Source organism: Dipteris shenzhenensis, chromosome 5 (genome assembly GCF_047967505.1).
Source record: "Dipteris shenzhenensis isolate YYH24624 ecotype China chromosome 5, Dip_SZ_1.0, whole genome shotgun sequence".
NCBI classification, from domain to species: Eukaryota; Viridiplantae; Streptophyta; class Polypodiopsida; order Gleicheniales; family Dipteridaceae; genus Dipteris; species Dipteris shenzhenensis.
In genome coordinates this window covers 56350600-56356002 of record NC_141600.1, presented here as the reverse complement: position 1 = coordinate 56356002, position 5403 = coordinate 56350600, and the positions used below count along the sequence as shown (strand labels likewise).

The 5403-nt window shown below is 67.2% G+C and overlaps 1 non-coding gene across 1 annotated transcript; it reads left to right on the top strand.

Moving 5' to 3' along the window:
• Positions 1-915: 915 nt before the first annotated feature.
• Positions 916-1034, top strand: LOC147902229 (5S ribosomal RNA). The gene has a single exon (XR_015541077.1). It is a non-coding gene; the product is annotated as a 5S ribosomal RNA (ribosomal RNA).
• Positions 1035-5403: the final 4369 nt, after the last annotated feature.

The following is a 5403-nucleotide window of genomic DNA, read 5'->3' as shown; positions in this document are numbered from 1 at the left end:
ACCAGTTTTTCTTCCTCTCCTTCAAGGGAGAGGTTTATTGTGCATGTTTTTGCCGGTCCCTCATAGATTGGAGTTTCTCCAATGCTATCAGTTTCTTGAACTTTAGATTCTCTTAGTGGTCTGGTAGTGCTATTGGCGCACTGCCACTTGTGTAATTCTTGAAGTATTCTGGCACTTCTCAAAGATCGGCCTCTGATGGTGTTGAACTAGCCTGACATGTGCCATGTGTACTGGGTGGCATAATTGCATTTACTAATTTCTTAGGCTCTTCTTGACTTTCTTTTTCTGAAGTCTCTTGATCGAGCTTCATCTACACATGTGGCTTATATTTCTGAAACTTCTTATGTTGGGAACTGTGGGGTAACTTTTCCACTGGTAAGTTGTTTCCAAGTAAGGGTTCATTTACTGCACATACTCCTTCCAGTCCCTTAGGGACCATTAAAGATGCGGTGGTTCTGATTTTGAGGGAGCTGACTTTGCAAGGTACAATTCGACGACGATCCTTGATTGGACTTGTTTGAATTCATTAAAGTGCTCGGCCTTGGCTTTTCTGCAATTTCCTCCAACTTTCTTATGGGATCTTCTACTGTTATTCAACTTTGGAGTTTCAACTTTTGGAAGCTCGACTGCCATTAGGGCATGCAGAATGGCTAAGTCATTATCAAAGATTTGACCTTCAATTTCAGCATTCTCAGCCTCTGTTTCAAGGTCCCAAGGAAAATCTGAGTCATCATTGGTATGGGTACCTTCGTCAGGTTCATTATCCCACTCCAGGTCAGCCATAAAGAATGGCATCGCTAGATCGATTGGTTCTTCATGTGGGAGTGGAGGATCTACTTGTAGCGCCTTAGCATCTATCTGTGAGAAGATGGGGTCTAATGAATGGCAATTGTTGATGGTTGCCAATGTTTGTCGTGGTGCGGTCACACCAGTGCTAATACACCGGATCCCATCAGAACTCCGCAGTTAAGCGCGCTTGGGCCAGAACAGTACTGGGATGGGTGACCTCCCGGGAAGTCCTGGTGCTGCACCCTTTTTGTCCCCGAGGTTAGCGGTCTTACCACGCCTTGGTATCCCTGACCGCCGACCTCACCCAATACGCTCGACCAACGCCCTCCTGTCGCACACACCCTGATACCCGCATGCACGCATCGCCAAGGACCCCGTCGCGCAACGTCTTGACGCCACGCGCAATGTCACCCGATCACCCGCAATGTCCCGATGCCACGGTCGTGCCTCCAACGCCACACGCACCTGCAGCAACGTCTTGACCCCCCGTCGCAGTCCCGATGTGGCGTCCCGCAGCGTCCCATCCCCTGTGATGCCATCGATGCCTTGCGCACCTGAAAGCTGCCGCGCCCCCATCCCACGACGGTGCCTCGGGCTCTCGGGTCGGGTCGGGATGCATGGCACCCCGAGCACCCACGTGGTACCCCGAACGCTGTCGCGCCCCTCGACGATGCCCTGCGTACCCATGGCTCCAAACCGATGCCGCCGTGACCCCATCCCACGATGGCGCCCCGGGCTCTCAGGTCGGGTCCGGACGCGTGGCGCCTCGAATGCTGCCATGCCCCCTGCGACGCCCCGTGCACCCACGCCTCCAACCCGGCATCGCCGCGCCCCCGTCCCACAGTGGCGCCTCGAGCCCCTCAGTCGGGTCGGGACGCGTGGTGCCCCAAACGCTGCTGCGCCCTCGGCCACGTCTTGTGTGCCCACGACTGCAACCCGCGACGCTGCCATGCCCCCGACCATGCCCCGCACACCTCCCGCCGTAGCAACTCGACGTCGCCACGCCCCCGTCCCACGGTGGCGCCTCGGGCTCTCGAGTCGGGTCAGGATGCGTGGTGCCCCGAACGTTGCCGCACCCCCGGCCACGTCCCGTGCGCCCATGCCTCCAACGCACCCACGACTGCAACCCGATGCCCCATGCACCCCTCATCGTAGCAACCCGACCCCGCTGCGCCCCGTCCCATGGTGGCGCCTCGAGCTCCTTAGTCGGGTCGGGACGCGTGGTACCCCGAACGTTGCCGCGCCCTCGTCCACGCCCACGCCTCCAACTTGCCGTGCCCCTCGGCCACGCCCTATGCACCTGCACCTCCAACCCGACGCTGCCGCACCCCCACGACGCCTCGTGCACCCACGCCCCCGACCGCGCCGCGCGCACCCGTGCCCCCAACCCGATGTCACCGCTCCGTATCCCACGGTGGCGCCCCGGGTTCTCGGGTCGTGACGCATGGTGCCCCGAATGCCGCCGTGCCCCCCACCACGCCCCCGTGCACCCGCGCCTCCAACTTGACGCTGCCGCGTCCTCGAGCACGCCCTACGCACACACGCCTCCAACCCGACGCCACCGTGCCCCCATCCCACGGTGGCACACTGGGCTCCCGAGTCGGGCCGGGACGCGTGCCGCCCCCGAGCACCTGCGTCGCACCCCGAACGCTGTCGTGCCCCGCATCTCCAACCCGACACTGTCGCGCCCCCGACGGCCCCCGCGCACCCGCGCCTCCAACTCGACGCCGCCTGGCTCCCGTCCCACGGTGGCGCCCCGGGCTCTCGGGTCGAGTCGAGACGTGTGGCGCCCCGAATGTTGCCATGCCCCCTGCGACGCCCCGTGCACCCACGCCTCCAACCCGACGTCGCCGCACCCCCGTCCCACGGTGGTACCCCAGGCCCCTTATTCGGGTCGGGACGCGTGGCGCCCCAAACGCTGCCGCGCCTCGGCCACGCCCTGCGCAGCCGCGCCTCCAACCCGACGCTGCCGTGCCTCCGACGACGCCTCGCGCAACCACGCCTCCAACCCGACGGCACCGCGCCCCCGTCCCACGGTGGTACCTCGGGCTCCCATGTCGGGTCGGAACGCGCGGCAAGGCCCCGAGCACCCGCGACGCCGCCGTGCCCCCGGCCACGTCGTGCGCGCCCACGCCTCCAACCCGACGTTGCCGCGGCCCCAGCCACGCCCCGCACGCCCGCACCTCCAACTCGACACTGCCGTGCCCCCGGCGACGACCCGCGTAGCCTCGTCGCCGCGCCCCCGTCCCATGGTGGCGCCTCGGGCTCTGGAGTCGGCGGGTCGCGATGCATGGTGGCCCAAACGCTGCCGCACCCTCGGCCACGTCCTACGCGCCCACGCCTCTGACCTGACGTTGCCGCGGCCCCAGCCACGCCTCGCACGCTCGCACCTCCGACCCGATGTTGCCGTGCCCCCCGACGCACGCCCCCCGACGACGACCCGCGTAGCCCAACCTCCAACCCGACGGTGTCGTGCCCCCGTCCCACGGTGGTGCCTCGGGCTCCCGAGTCGGGTCGCGACGCGTGGTGCGCATCGGGCTCCCGAGTCGGGTCGCGATGCGTGGTGCCCCAAACGCTACCGTGCCCCCGGCCACGTCCTACGCGCCCACGCTTCCGACCCGACGTGGCCGTGCCTGTACCTCCAACCCGACGCTGTCGCGCCTCTGGCGACGACCCGTGCACCCCCGTCTCCAACCCGACGCCATCGCGCCCTTGGGCTCCCGAGTCGGGTCGTGACGTGTGGTGCCCCGAATGGTGCTGCGCCCCCCACCACGTCCTGCATGCCCATGATTACAACCCGATGCTGTCGTGCCCCCGGCCATGCCCCACGCACCTCCCGTCGTAGCAACCCGACGCCGCCGCACCCTCGTCCCACAGTGGCGCCTCAGGCTCCCGAGTCGGGTCGGGACGCGTGGTGCCTCGAACGTTGCCGCGCTCCCGGCCACGTCCCGCGCGCCCACGCCTCCAACCCGACGCTGCCCATCCCCCGACGATGCCCGCGCACCCCTCGGCGTAGCAACCCGACCCTACCGTGCCCCCGTCCCACGGTGGTGGCTCGGGCTCGTGAGTCGGGTCGGGACGCGTGTGGTACCCTGAACGCCCGGCCACACCCACGCCTCCAACCCGACGTTGCTGCCCCTCGACCACGCCCATGCCTCCAACCCGACGTTGCCGCTCCCCGACCACGCCCTGCGCACCCGTGCCTCCAACCCGACGCTGCCGTGCCCCCACGATGCCCCGCGCACCCACGCCTCTAACCGACGTCGCCGCGTCTCCGTCCCACAGTGGCACCTCGGGTTGGGTCGAGACGTGTGGCGCCCGGAACGCTGTCGCACCCTCGGCCACGCCCCATGCACCCACGCCTCCAACCCGATGCTACCACGCCCCCGCCCGCGCCCTGCGCACCCACGCCCCCAACCCGAGGCCGCCGCGTCCATATCCCACGGTGGTGCCCCGGGCTCTCGGGTCGGGTCGGGATGCGTGGCGCCCCGAATGCTGCCGCACCCCTCGCCACGCCCCCGTGCACCCACGCCTCCAACCCGACGCTGCCGCGTCCCCGACCACGCCCTGCACACCCACACCTCCAACTCGACGCCGCCGCGCCCCCGTATCACCGTCGCGCCTCGAGCTCCTGGGTCGGGTCGGGACGCGTGGTGCTTCCCGATGATGCCAGGCGCACCCACGCCTCCAACTCGACGCCGCCGCGCCCCCATCCCACGGTGGCGCCTTGGGCTCTCGGGTAGGGTCGGGATGTGTGGCGCCCCCCGAGGACCCACGTCGCGCTCCGAACGCTGTCGTGCCCCTCGGCCACGCCCCGCGTCTCCAACCCGATGCTGCCGTGCCCCCCGACGCCCCGCGCACCCACGCCTCCAACCCGGCGCTACTGCGCCCCCGTCCCACGTTGGGGCCTCGGGCTCTCGGGTCGGGTCGGGATGCATGGTGCTCCCCGACGACACTAGGCACACCCACGCCTCCAACCCGATGCCGTCACGCCCCCATCCCACGGTGGTGCCTTGGGCTCCCGGGTCGTCGGGACGCGTGGCGCCCCTGAGCACCCGCGTCGTGCCTCGAACGCTGTCGTGCCCCCGGCCACTCCCCGCATCTCCAACCCGATGCTCTCGCGCCCCCGATGCCCCCGTGCACCCACGCCTCCAACTCCACGCTGCCGCACCCCCGTCCCACGATGGCGCCCCGAGCACCTGGGTGGAGACGCGTGGCACCCCGATGACGCCAAGCGCACCCACGCCTCCAACCCAATGCCGTCATGCCCCCGTCCCACGGTGACGCCCTGACGCCGCACCCCCACCGTGGGCCCGGGCTCCCGCGTCGTTTCGGACCCACGCCACGCGCCTCCGTCCCCGTGCACCGGCATCCCTCCCGGGCCCCAACGCGCCCTCGACGGTGGTGGTGCCCCCCGATCTTCAAGAGGTCATAACTTTTGCATACGATGTCGGATCGAGGCGAGTCTTGAACGGTTGTGACGGGCGCGACATACTCTACGAGATACAAGCACGAGTCTTTTCTGAGACTACTCGTCCCAAACGTCAATTTGGGATCAACTATGCCTCACTCTTACATCCCCCCCCCTTGTGGGCATGTCGCGTACCCCCCCCC